At 45.0% G+C, this 14,192-nt stretch overlaps 1 long non-coding RNA gene across 3 annotated transcripts in view; it reads right to left on the reverse strand.

Annotated features, from left to right (window-relative positions):
- Positions 1–4,157: 4,157 nt before the first annotated feature.
- Positions 4,158–14,192, reverse strand: part of LOC307181174 — a 255,444-nt gene continuing 245,409 nt past the window's right edge. For all 3 annotated transcript variants that reach the window (XR_013826066.1, XR_013826067.1, XR_013826068.1), the window contains exon 3: positions 4,158–4,238. This is a non-coding gene — a long non-coding RNA (uncharacterized lncRNA). The remainder of the gene's footprint in view (positions 4,239–14,192) is intronic.

The following is a 14,192-nucleotide window of genomic DNA, read 5'->3' on the forward strand; positions in this document are numbered from 1 at the left end:
AACACAGAGTATGATCAACCATGTGAACGGGAGACGTGTTCAAATATGTCTCAGTTTTCCCCCCCTGGTACTCGGGTGCAACATTCCAGACGCTTTACTAACACACTCCCATCTTGGAGAGTCAGTCCCTTTAACCTCCTGTTTGGCCCAGTTTGCAATTTCTGCGAAAGATGAACAGGAATAGCGAGAACCAATGAGAGGCTAGCTGGAGGTGTCTGGACGGGCAAATTTAACTCTCATTTCCCACCAGGAAGAGGAATTAACCAAAGGCTCAGCGTACCGTGCCGGAACCAGATTAGGGCCTGAAGCCATCCTGCGGTGTTGCGGCCAGCTCACAAGAAAGCGAGTTGAAGAAAGGAGCTCAGGGGCACTGTAATTCACAAACCTGCAGAGTTATAAATGACAGCTATCGCCCAAAAATAGACTGAAGTAAGGGTGCCAAGAGGACTTGAAAGCGGGGCAGAATTGCAGGAAAACGATTTCAGGAGGTAGACTGAAATTGCATTGAAAGCATAGGAAAAGAGGCAGAACGTCCACAATGATGCACTTGGCCAAAAAGGGCGTATGCGTTTTTTCCTGAATATATTCAGGAAAAAACGCATACGCCCTTTTTGGCCAAACAAGCAAGCTTGCAAAGGAAATCTGCACTACAATGAAGTCTCACTTCCCCCGGGTCAAAAGGGCCATCTGAAAAATGTGTAAAATCCAGAAAGGCAGGACAGGCCATGGAGAACTGGGAGCCTTGTTATGCTGATGGGCGGGATGTAAATTGCCAACAGCCACTCTGGAGAAGTGTATGGTGTTTCCTGAAACATCTAAAAAACAAAGCAACAGAGCCTAGGGCACTGCCACTTATGGTCCTATAGCTTAGGGAAATTAAAATCAAAAAGACACAGCCACCCCAAAGTTTGGGACGCCTCTGTTTATAAGAACCTCGTTCACAGTACAAGTTCAACATCGCAGAAAGTGAAAAATGGATAAAGAAGTTGTGGTATTTACTTACAAAGCAATATCACTCAGCAATGAAATCTATGTCATCAGGCCCTTAGCAGCACAATGAGTGGGTTCAGGTATGATGATTCTAACTGAAATAAGTCACACAGAAAAAGAAACATCATAAGATATCAGTAATACACGGAATGTAAACTTGGCTACACAGGAACTGAATTACAGAACAGAACAGGGTCTCAAATTTAGAAAACCAACTTATGCTTGCTTAAGGGTAAAGGTGAGTTGGGGTGCTGCATAAAACCAGAGATTGAAATGAGCACAGATAAAGTTACTTAAGTCAAATATGGAATAGACACGAGCTACTCCTTGCTCAACGAAATGGACTCAACACCGCATATTAAACGCGTAAGAATGTACCTGACTAGTAAGTATCTTAAAACCTATGGATTGCTATGTCTCCGAAAGAGAATCAAGCATGTGTACAGGGGCATAAACGCAGCAGTGATAGGATTGGAGAGGTTCGGTGAGCAAATGAAGACCCTTTGAAGTCATATTGCATGGTACCCATTACACGGGTCTCAACTCTCCAGGTTTAAGGTATTCTTCCTTCAGCTAAAACATGCATGTGGATCTCAAGTATGATCAACCATGTGAACGGGAGACGTGTTCAAATATGTCTCAGTTTTCCTCCCCTGGTACTCGGGTGCAACATTCCAGATGCATAACTAACACTCTCCCCACTTGGAGAGTCAGCGCCTTTAACCTCCTGTTTGGCCCAGTTTGCAATTTCTGCGGAAGATGAACAGGAATAGCGAGAACCAATGAGAGGCTAGCTGGAGGTGTCTGGACGGGCAAATTTAACTCTCATTTCCCACCAGGAAGTGGAAATAACCAAAGGCTCAGTGTGCCATGCCGGAACCAGATTAGGGCCTGAAGCCATCCTGCGGTGTTGCGGCCAGCTCAAAAGAAAGCGAGTTGAAGAAAGGAGCTCAGGGGCACTGTAATTCACAAACCTGCAGAGTTATAAATGACAGCTATCGTCCAAAAATAGACTGAATTAAGGCTGCCAAGAGGACTTGAAAGCGGGGCAGAATTGCAGGAAACCGATTTCAGGGGGTAGACTGGAATTGCATTGAAAGCATAGGAAAAGAGGCAGAACGTCCACAATGATGCACTTGGCCAAAAAGGGCGTATGCGTTTTTTCCTGAATATATTCAGGAAAAAACGCATACGCCCTTTTTGGCCAACCAAGCAAGCTTGCAAAGGAAATCTGCACTACAATGAAGTCTCAATTCCCCTAGGTCAAAAGGGCCATCTGAAAAAAGTGTAAAATCCAGAAAGGCAGGACAGGCCATGGAGAACTGGGAGACTTGTTATGCTGATCGGCGGGATGAAAATTGCCAACAGACACTCGGGAGAAGTGTATGGTGTTTCCTGAAACATCTAAAAAACAAAGCAACAGAACCTAGGGCACTTCCACTTATGGTCCTATAGCTTAGGGAAATTAAAATCAAAAAGACACAGCCACCCCAAAGTTTGGAACGGCTCTGTTTACAAGAACCTCGTTTACAGTACAAGTTCAACATCGCAGAAAGTGAAAAATGGATAAAGAAGTTGTGGTATTTACTTACAAAGCAATATCACTCAGCAATGAAATCTGTGTCATCAGGCCCTTAGCATCACAATGAGTGGATTCAGTTACGATGATTCTAACTGAAATAAGTCACACAGAAAAAGAAACATCATAAGATATCAGTAATACACGGAATGTAAACTTGGCTACACAGGAACTGAATTACAGAACAGAACAGGGTCTCAAATTTAGAAAACCAACTTATGCTTGCTTAAGGGGAAAGGTGAGTTGGGGTGCTGCATAAAACCAGAGATTGAAATGAGCACAGATAAAGTTCCTTAAGCCAAATATGGAATAGACAAGAGCTACTCCTTGCTCAACGAAATGGACTCAACACCCCATATTAAACGCCTAAGAATATACCTGACTAGTAAGTATCTTAAAACCTATGGATTGCTATGTCTCCGAAAGATAATCAAGCATGTGTACAGGGGCATAAACACAGCAGTGATAGGATTGGAGAGGTTCATGTGCAAATGAAGACCCTTTGAAGTCATATTGCATGGTACCCATTACACGGGTCTCAACTCTCCAGGTTTAAGGTATTCTTCCTTCAGCTAAAACATGCATGTGGATCTCAAGTATGATCAACCATGTGAACGGGAGACGTGTTCAAATATGTCTCAGTTTTCCTCCCCTGGTACTCGGGTGCAACATTCCAGATGCATAACTAACACTCTCCCCACTTGGAGAGTCAGCGCCTTTAACCTCCTGTTTGGCCCAGTTTGCAATTTCTGCGGAAGATGAACAGGAATAGCGAGAACCAATGAGAGGCTAGCTGGAGGTGTCTGGACGGGCAAATTTAACTCTCATTTCCCACCAGGAAGTGGAAATATCCAAAGGCTCAGTGTGCCATGCCGGAACCAGATTAGGGCCTGAAGCCATCCTGCGGTGTTGCGGCCAGCTCAAAAGAAAGCGAGTCGAAGAAAGGAGCTCAGGGGCACTGTAATTCACAAACCTGCAGAGTTATAAATGACAGCTATCGTCCAAAAATAGACTGAAGTAAGGCTGCCAAGAGGACTTGAAAGCGGGGCAGAATTGCAGGAAACCGATTTCAGGAGGTAGACTGGAATTGCACTGTAAGCATAGGAAAAGAGGCAGAACGTCCACAATGATGCACTTGGCCAAAAAGGGCGTATGCGTTTTTTCCTGAATATATTCAGGAAAAAACGCATACGCCCTTTTTGGCCAACCAAGCAAGCTTGCAAAGGAAATCTGCACTACAATGAAGTCTCACTTCCCCCCGGTCAAAAGGGCCATCTGAAAAAAGTGTAAAATCCAGAAAGGCAGGACAGGCCATGGAGAACTGGGAGCCTTGTTATGCTGATGGGCGGGATGTAAATTGCCAACAGCCACTCTGGAGAAGTGTATGGTGTTTCCTGAAACATCTAAAAAACAAAGCAACAGAGCCTAGGGCACTGCCACTTATGGTCCTATAGCTTAGGGAAATTAAAATCAAAAAGACACAGCCACCCCAAAGTTTGGGACGCCTCTGTTTATAAGAACCTCGTTCACAGTACAAGTTCAACATCGCAGAAAGTGAAAAATGGATAAAGAAGTTGTGGTATTTACTTACAAAGCAATATCACTCAGCAATGAAATCTATGTCATCAGGCCCTTAGCAGCACAATGAGTGGGTTCAGGTATGATGATTCTAAATGAAATAAATCACACAGAAAAAGAAACATCATAAGATATCAGTAATACACGGAATGTAAACTTGGCTACACAGGAACTGAATTACAGAACAGAACAGGGTCTAAAATTTAGAAAACCAACTTATGCTTGCTTAAGGGGAAAGGTGAGTTGGGGTGCTGCATAAAACCAGAGATTGAAATGAGCACAGATAAAGTTCCTTAAGTCAAATATGGAATAGACAAGAGCTACTCCTTGCTGAACGAAATGTACTCAACACCGCATATTAAACACGTAAGAATGTACCTGACTAGTAAGTATCGTAAAACCTATGGATTGCTATGTCTCCGAAAGAGAATCAAGCATGTGTACAGGGGCATAAACGCAGCAGTGATAGGATTGGAGAGGTTCGGTGAGCAAATGAAGACCCTTTGAAGTCATATTGCATGGTACCCATTACACGGGTCTCAACTCTCCAGGTTTAAGGTATTCTTCCTTCAGCTAAAACATGCATGTGGAACCCAAGTATGATCAACCATGTGAACGGGAGACGTGTTCAAATATGTCTCAGTTTTCCTCCCCTGGTACTCGGGTGCAACATTCCAGATGCTTTACTAACACTCTCCCCACTTGGAGAGTCAGCGCCTTTAACCTCCTGTTTGGCCCAGTTTGCAATTTCTGCGGAAGATGAACAGGAATAGCGAGAACCAATGAGAGGCTAGCTGGAGGTGTCTGGACGGGCAAATTTAACTCTCATTTCCCACCAGGAAGTGGAAATATCCAAAGGCTCAGCGTGCCGTGCCGGAACCAGATTAGGGCCTGAAGCCATCCTGCGGTGTTGCGGCCAGCTCAAAAGAAAGCGAGTTGAAGAAAGGAGCTCAGGGGCACTGTAATTCACAAACCTGCAGAGTTATAAATGACAGCTATCGTCCAAAAATAGACTGAAGTAAGGCTGCCAAGAGGACTTGAAAGCGGGGCAGAATTACAGGAAACCGATTTCAGGAGGTAGACTGGAATTGCATTGAAAGCATAGGAAAAGAGGCAGAACGTCCACAATGATGCACTTTGCCAAAAGGGCGTATGCGTTTTTTCCTGAATATATTCAGGAAAAAACGCATACGCCCTTTTTGGCCAACCAAGCAAGCTTGCAAAGGAAATCTGCACTACAATGAAGTCTCACTTCCCCCCGGTCAAAAGGGCCATCTGAAAAAAGTGTAAAATCCAGAAAGGCAGGACAGGCCATGGAGAACTGGGAGCCTTGTTATGCTGATGGGCGGGATGTAAATTGCCAACAGACACTCGGGAGAAGTGTATGGTGTTTCCTGAAACATCTAAAAAACAAAGCAACAGAGCCTAGGGCACTTCCACTTATGGTCCTATAGCTTAGGGAAATTAATATCAAAAAGACACAGCAACCCCAAAATTTGGGACGGCTCTTTTTACAGGAATCTCTTCTCCGGCACAAGTTAAATATCCCAGAGAGCAAATAATGGATAAAGAAGTTGCGGTACTTCTGTACAACAGAATACCACTCAGCAATGAAATCTATGTCACCAGGCCCGTACCAGCATAATGAGTGGATTGAGGCACGATGATTCTAAGTGAAATAAGTCACACAGAAAAAGAAACATCATAAGGTATCACTAATACACGGAATGTGAACTTGGCTACACATGAACTGAATTACAAAACAGAACAGGGTCTCAAGTTTAGAAAACCAACTTATGCCTGCTTAAGGGGGAAGGTGAGTTGGGGTGCTGCATAAAAGCAGAGTTTGAAATTAGCACAGATACCGTTCCATAAGCCAAATATGTAATAGACAAGAGCTACCCCTTGCTCAACGAAATGGATTCAACAATGAGGTATCACCTCACACCTGGTAGAATAGGCATCATTGAAAATCTACAAACAAAAAATGCTGGAAAGGGTGTGGAGAAAAGGAACCCTCTTCCACTATTGTTGGGAATATAAATTGATACAGTCATTATGGAGAACAATATGGAATTTCTTAAGAAACTAACAATAGAATTACCATATGATACAGCAATCCCAGTACTGGACATATACCCAGACAAAACCATAAATCAAAAAGAGTCATTCACCGCAATGTTCATTGCATCACTATTTACAATATCGAGGTAATGGAAGCAACCTAAATGCCCACAGACAGACGAATGCATAAAGCTGTGGTACATATATAAAATGGAATATTACTAAGCCATGAAAAGGAATGAAATTGGGTCATTTGTAGAGACGTCGATGGATCTAGAGACTGTCATACAGAGTGAAGTAAGTCCGAAGGAGAAAAACAAATTTTGTATATTCATGCATATATGTGGAACCTAGAAAAACTGTACAGATTAACCATTTTGCAAGGCATAAATAGAGCAACAGATGTAGACAACAAACGTATGGACAACAAGGGGGGAAAGCTGTTGGGGGGGTGGTGGTGGGAGGAGTTGAGAGACTGGGATTGGCATGTATACATTTATATGTATAAAATAGATAACCAATAAGAACCTGCTGTATAAAAATATAAAATAAAATTCAAAATTAAAAAGAAGTAAAATTTAAAAAATAAAACAGAAAAAACAATTATTCCCTGCACATACATGTATTTATATGAATAAATTATTTCCATGCTTATATCTGTAAATACAAAAAAGAGGAATAAAATCTACCTTGAACCAAAAACGAAAAAGAGAAAAAAAACACAGAACCCACCAGTTCCACAGAGGAAAACCGTATCAGGGCACTTGCTCCAGTTGTAAACAATTCTGAAGTTGGTCAGTGGTGGGGAATCGTCTCCCATTCAGCCAGCAGCCCCCACGCAACAAGCGTCCTCATTGCAAAGCTGGGGCACCGTGCCGAGGCATCTGTGAGTAAACGTGAGCTGAGCCCCAGGCCAGTTGCTGCTGAACTATTCCCACCCGTCCCAGGTAAAACACCTGAATATATACAAGGACTTGAAAGCCTAGAGGAAGGGCCATAGAGCCACACGAGTGACAGCATGCCAGCCGACTTGGTGCCTGCAGGCCAGCCAGGATGGTCCTGGCCCTGGGTGCTCTTCTGGAAGATTTCCATTTCCCTGCCTGAGATACCCGTCCTGTCCCTGCCCCCACTGCTTTTTTCCTTCCTCACCTCTGCCCAGGGAGAAATTCCAGCAGCAGGTATGGGTGACACATCCTCTTCTTTAGCAGGTGGCAGCCTGGCAACTGCTGCAGAAAGTCCAGCAGAGCCCCACTCACACTGGGCCACCCACAAAGCCGTGGCCTCTCACTCCCTCCCACCAGCCCAGCCCCGAGACTGCTGACAGGGCAGAGAAAATGGCGTCAGGCACGGCTGCAGGGGCTCTTGCTGCCTGGAGTGATATTTATATTGATCTCAACCCAGGCACACCTGGGGAGGGCTGGCCGGCACGGTAAGGCTGCCCAGGTCAGCCAATCATCACCCCTCAGGGGCTCACAGTTGCAGAAAATGGAACTTGCTGAACCGGCCAGGTCCAAGGAACAGGTGTGGGCTCCTGAGAGTCAGGATAGACAAGGGGCTGCAGCTTTGGCTTGTTTTCTAATCATTTTATCTGGCCCATGAGTGGGAGACAACTTCAAGAAAACCCTCTCCTAATGAGAGGAACCCAGGAGTCAGGGAGAGGAGGGGTGGGTGGTGGTTGGAGACAGAGGCCTGGTGCCCCGGGTGCAGTGGAAGTCTCTGGAAGACCAGGTGGAGGGAGGCCTCACGGAGTGATGCCCAGGGTCACAGACCTGTCGCAGCTGCTGTTTGTTAGTTCAAGTCCTGCTCTGAGGTGCTCTGTGTCAGCTCTGAGCGACAGGTGAGCTGGGGGTGCTCTGCAATGAGGGCTATGTGCACGGTTCCTGTGTGCCCAGCCCTGCCACGGTACCTGCAAGGGTAGCTCTGTATCCTGGGAGGGGCCTGACCACGAGAGCCCCGTGGGCTGGGGTGGGGGTGGGGTACCTGCCCAGGTGAGCTCCATATTCTGGGATTGGTCTGACCACGAGAGCCCCATGGGCTGCTGGGGACCTGGTAAAGGATGTCAGGACAGTCAGTGAAGCCACCGAGGATATACCTCCAGTTGCTCCTAATTCCTACACCCTGCTGGTCATTCTACCAACCACCAGGACATGGTATTCTGTATTAGTCTTCAATGATGCCTTCTTTTGTATTCCATTAGTCCCAGAGTCACAAGAAATTTTGGCTTGTGAGTGGCAGGACTCTACATACAACTAAAACAATACTTCCGGGCCGTCTGGCCCCAAGGGTGCAAAAATTCCCACACCATCTTTGGGGAAAGCTTAGCTAAAGACCTAAAAGTTCTACCTCTGGAAAAGGAAACCCTCCTTCAATATGCAGACGACATTCTGATCACCAGCCCTACTAAGGAGGCCTCTGAACTACCAAGCCAATAAAGGATAGAAGTTGTCCAAGAAAAAGCTCAAATATCACAGACTGCGGTGACCTGCCTGGGCTTCATTCTCACAGAAGGTCAGAGAAGCCCATCCCAGGAAAGGGAAGAAACCATTTTCAGCCTTACCCCTTTCTAAAACTAGAAGACAGCTTAGGGGTTCCTGGGGAGGCCAGGGTTTGCTGCTTCTGGATCCCTAACTACAGTCTACTAGCTGGGCCTCTATATGAAACACTGAAAGGAAAAGATGACGATCCTTTTGAATAGAATCCAGAAGTGGCCTTTCAAGATTGGAAAGAGCAGTCAATTCAGACCCTTGCCCTGGAACTCCCTAATTTAGCTAAACCCTTTGATCTTTACAATCCCGGTGAAAGGTGAATCGCCATTGGAGAATTAGTGCAAAAACTGGGACCACTTGAAATGGAACAATGCAAGAATGCCATCCAGGTAGGATAAACTACAGTCACTAAGGGGCTTGGCCCACTGCCACATCTGGCCAAGATACTGGCGGTATCTAAAAACCTGGAAATCAGCAGCCCAAAAGGCCACCTCCCTCCTAAGGGAAAAGGACCCCACGTGGTGATCCTAACCACCAACCATGCCCTGAAGTTGCAGGGTTCGCTCCGTGGGCACACCGACCTCGAGTGAGGAGGCCCTCCAACTCCAACATCCAGAGAGATAACCGGGGGCAACAGGGCACCATGACGACTCGTGTGAACATCACTTGACCTGGAGTTTCTCTCATAAAACAACAAGAGTGTGTCCCAAAAGAGTAGACTACTGCTTGCAGGACTTACTGCACCCAGAGGGGAGCTAATAATCTTGGCGGGGGAACAGTATACCACACTGTCACCATAGAAAAGCCTACAGACACCGTGATGATGGTGGCCAATAAGACCGGCTGGACTCCTGTTTACTTCAAAAGGCTGTTGACTCAGTAGCCATCATGGTCCTTGATCACCACTGACCCTGGACTGTCTGGGAGTTGAGCGGGCAGGGCTCTGACACCTGGTGCTGTTTGTACGTTAATTCAGGGGCCTAAGTGAAGAAAGCGCAGACTACTGGTCAGAGCATCTAGGCTGGCAGAGACGGTCAGCCTAAGGTGGCCGAACAAATGTGGGGCGGGGTGAAACCGGCCCCCACAGCGTCTCTGCACATCTCTTTCCTGGACCCTTAAAGGTCATTAGAATCTATAACACTTCCAATGCTGGTGCTCAGGTGGACGAGCAGGGAGGCAGGGGTCCTGGGGACAATCAACGTCACCGGGAGGCTGCTGGGGAGAAGCTCTGACCCTCGCCCCAGGGTATGAGGGCTCCCAACTCAGCACTCAGCAGTTACAGAAGAAGGGTCTGCACCCTCAGCACTCCAAGAATGAGGAACGGGACAAAAGGCAGAGGAGGGGTTTGTCCCCAGCAAAGCCCATTAAAAATCCCTGGGAGATAAAAATAGAATCTGGGCAATAAAGTCAAGTCTAACCTTTTTTATCCTTTGTGCTTTGTCTAATTTCACGTGCTCCTAGGGTCCCACATGCAGAGGTTCCACACCCGGCACTTCAGACCAGATTTCCTAGTGCAGAATGGCTGGGTCGACACCTCAGCTCCTGGGGCCCAGTGCAGACTCCACGATATAGAGCCTGAGCTACAGCCAACCCGGCCCTCGAGAGCTCCGCCGCCTCCCTCCCTCCCACTGACTCTGACAGGATCTCTACACAGCAGCCCAGCCCACAGCCCACGGGGTAGTGCATGCTCTCACCTCTCCATTCTCTGATCAAAATATAAAGTTTCCTTTGCTTGTGAACCAAACTCAGTCTCGATCTGTTGGCCCCAATGACACTGGGCAGGGGGACACTTGTTGGGGTCCACTCTGGAGGATCAGTAACAGAAATTGAGACTATTGTAACCTCAATGAACAGATGTGTGAGCCAAACTGTAGTTAACATAGAACAGTGTATAAGGCTCGGGTAAAATAAGATGTTTTTAACACTTCCATTTGATATTTCCATCACTTTTTATAAGCAAGTTCAGTGAAAAGGTTTGTCTTATTTGTCAGGTCAATATTAGAGAAACGAAGTGATTTCTTTCCAAGGATGTACAGCTAATAATCTTGGTTAAACCTTCAATCTTGTTTTAAATGCTTTTCCATTGAAAATGATACCTCTCTTTCAGCTCCCCCATTTCTGAGAAGTATAAAATCTTATAATTTATTATTACCAAAGGGGAAAGGTGGGAGGAGGGATAAATTAACAGTTTGGAATGAACACATACACACTGCTATGTATAAAATAGATCATCAACAAGGAACTACTGTATAGCACAGGGAACTACACTCAACATTTTGCAATAACCTATAAGGGGAAATAATCTGAAAAAGAATAGATATTTTTATTGACATCATCTATCAATGACAGTTAAAGTGTAGCCTAAGGGAAGCTGGTGGTGAGTGCTTCTGACCCTGAAGACTTCAATCATCTAAAGTTTGGACTCTGCCTACTTCCCAAGGCCCTTAATGAACATATGTGTAGCTGTAGCTTAAAAAATTCCCCAGTTTGGGTTTCGGGGAGACACTGATTTTGAAAAAGCCCTGGTGTTCTCCTTACATGAATGGGACTCTTCCTACTGCTAAAACATGTCTGTCACACCCAGAGGATGGTATACCGTCTGATCGGGAAGAGTTTGGAAAAGGCATCTCATCTCCTCATCTCCTGGTGCTCGGGTTCACCCCTCCAGCGTCTTTACTAACAGTCTCCCCACTTGGAGATGTCAGCACTGTCAACATCCTGTTGCGTACAGTTTGGAATTTGTCCAGAGGATGAAGTGGAAGGATGAGGAACAATGAGAGACAAGTCCTAGGTGTTCAGACAGGCACATGTCACTCTAATTTCCAATCAGGAAGACGAATTGACCAAAGGCTAGGGTTGCCCATGGAAACAGTATAGGGCTTGAGGAAATCCCGCTGCTTTGTGGCCAGTTCCCATAAACACGAGTTGAACAATGGAACTCAGGGGCAGTAAAATTCACAAAACTGCAGAGTTGAAAATATCCATCACTGAAAAATGTCTTGAGGAAAGTCAGAGAAAAGGACTTGTAAGCAAGGGAGAATGGCAGGAAAGGGATTTGAGGAGGTAGAAAGGACTCGCCATTAAGCACAAGAAAAGGAGCTGAACATTGCCAACATTGCCAACATTGCAGTTGGCCAAAAAGGGTGTATGCGTTCTTTTCTGTATATATTCAAGAAAAGGGCATACACTTTTTTAGCCAACCAAACAGGTGGGCACTGGAAGTCAATACTACAAAAGATATCACTTCGCATCAGTCAGAAGAGCCATCCTCATAAAGCATAAACAACAGAAACGCAGGACAGGGCAACGAGAAGAGGGAGCCCTGTGAGACTTATAGTGGAAATGTATATTGCCAACGGCCATTCTGGAGAAGTGTATTGTGTTTACTAAAGCATCTAAAAAATGAGCTACAGAGCATAGGGCACTTGCACTCATGGGCGTATATCTTGGGAAAAACAAAAATTGAGAGGACACAGGCACCCCAATGTTTACCCCCTCTCTGTTTAAAAGATCCTCGACTAGGATATAACTTAAATGTCTCTGGAGGGAAAAAATGGATAGAGATGTGGTACTTAGGTAGAGTGGAATATTATTCAGCCTGGAAATCAATGAAATATGGCCAGTTGTAACAACTCCGGAGGAGTTACGTATGATCATTCTAAGTGACAGAATTCAAAAAGAAAAAGACACATATCATAAGATATCACTTAAAGGTGGAATCCAAAATGGCTACACATGAAATAAATTACAAAACAAAAACATAGTCAAATATGTAGAAAACACGCATAAGGCTGCTAAACGGGAAAGGTGGGGAGGGGTGAGGCATCATCCAGGAGGTTGAAATTAGCAAAGATACCATTCCAAATACCAAACTGATAATCAACAAGGCCTACACGGTAGCTAAAAGAACTGCACTCAGCACACTCAAGTCACCGGAAAAGAATATATACGACTGGTAAGAATCTGAAAAAGAATTTATTGATGTCTCTCTGTACGTGAATCAAGTGGATGTACAGCAGCAAGAAACAGAGCTTTGAAAATCAGCTGTAACCAATATAGTAATAAATTGAAAAAAATAAACGACAGAGAGACAGAGAAAACCTCTTACAACTTTTCCTCAGGGATGGTGATGCAACATGGATTGAACACATCTAGACCCACAGCAGGATGAGACATAAGGCTGGAAACTGTTTGCGCTAAGAGAAATGTGAGGTTGGGTGAGGAAATGCACACCCTTTAAAGTAATACTACCTGGTACCCATTCAATGGGTCCCAAATCTGCAGGTTCAAGGGATCTTCCTACAGCTAAAACATGCATGGAAAACCCAGAGGACTGTACACCATGTGATCGGGAGATGTGTCTAAAATGCACCTCATTTATCCTCTCCTGGTGCTCCTGTTCACCATTCCAGCCACGCTACTTAGAATCTCCCCACTTGGAGAATCAGCACATTTAAACTTCTGTTTCACACATTTTGCAAATTGTGAGGAGGATGAACGGGAAGAGGGGGAACCAATGAGAGAAGAGTTGTAGGGGTTTGGACGGGCACATATCACTCTAATTTCCCATTAAGAATAAGAATTAAAGAAAGGCTCAGCCTGCCTCGCCGGAGCCAAAATAGGGCCTGAAGCAATCCTGCGGGTTTGAGGCCAGCTCACAAAAGAGCAACTTAAACAATGGAGCTCAGGGTCACTGCAATTCACAAACCTGCAGAGTTATAAATGAAAACTAACGTCCAAAAATATGTTGAGGTAAGGCAAAGAAGAGGATCTGAATGCAAGACAGAATTGCAAGAAACAGATTTCAAGAGATAGATTGGACTCGTCTTTAACGCACATGAAAAGCGGCAGAATTTCGACAATGATGCAGTTGGCCCAAAAGGGCGTATGCGTTTTTTCCTGATTATATCCAGGAAAAAACGCATACGCACTTTATGGGCAACGAAGCAAGCAAGCAATGCAAATGTGCACAACAAAGAAGTCTCACTTCCCACCGGTCAAAAGGGCCATCCTAAAAAATTGTAAAAACCAGAAATGCAGGACAGGCCATGGAGAACAGGGAGCCTTTATACGCTGATGGGCAGTGTGTGAACTGCCGAGAGCCACTCTGGAGAAGTGTATGGTGGTTCCTAAATCATCTAAAAAACAGAGCTACAGAGCATAGGACACTTCCAATCATGGGAGTATATCTAGGGAAGTCTAAAAATCAACAAGACACAAGCACACCACAGTTTAGGGCTACTCTGTTTACAAGAACCTCAACTTCAGTACACCTTAAATATCCCAGGAAAGAGAACAATGGATAAAGAAGATGTGGTACTTATGTACAATGGAATATCTCTTCACCATGAAATCAATGTAATAAGGCTAGTAGAAGGATAAAGAGTGGATTTAGGTCCGATAATACTACTTGAAATAAGTCAAACAGAAAAAGAAACATATCATAAGATATCACTTATAGAGGGAGGGTAAATATGGCTGCACAAGAAATGAAT

The sequence above is a fragment of the Stenella coeruleoalba genome (assembly GCF_951394435.1).
Source record: "Stenella coeruleoalba genome assembly, contig: scaffold_151, whole genome shotgun sequence".
Lineage (NCBI taxonomy): Eukaryota > Metazoa > Chordata > Mammalia > Artiodactyla > Delphinidae > Stenella > Stenella coeruleoalba.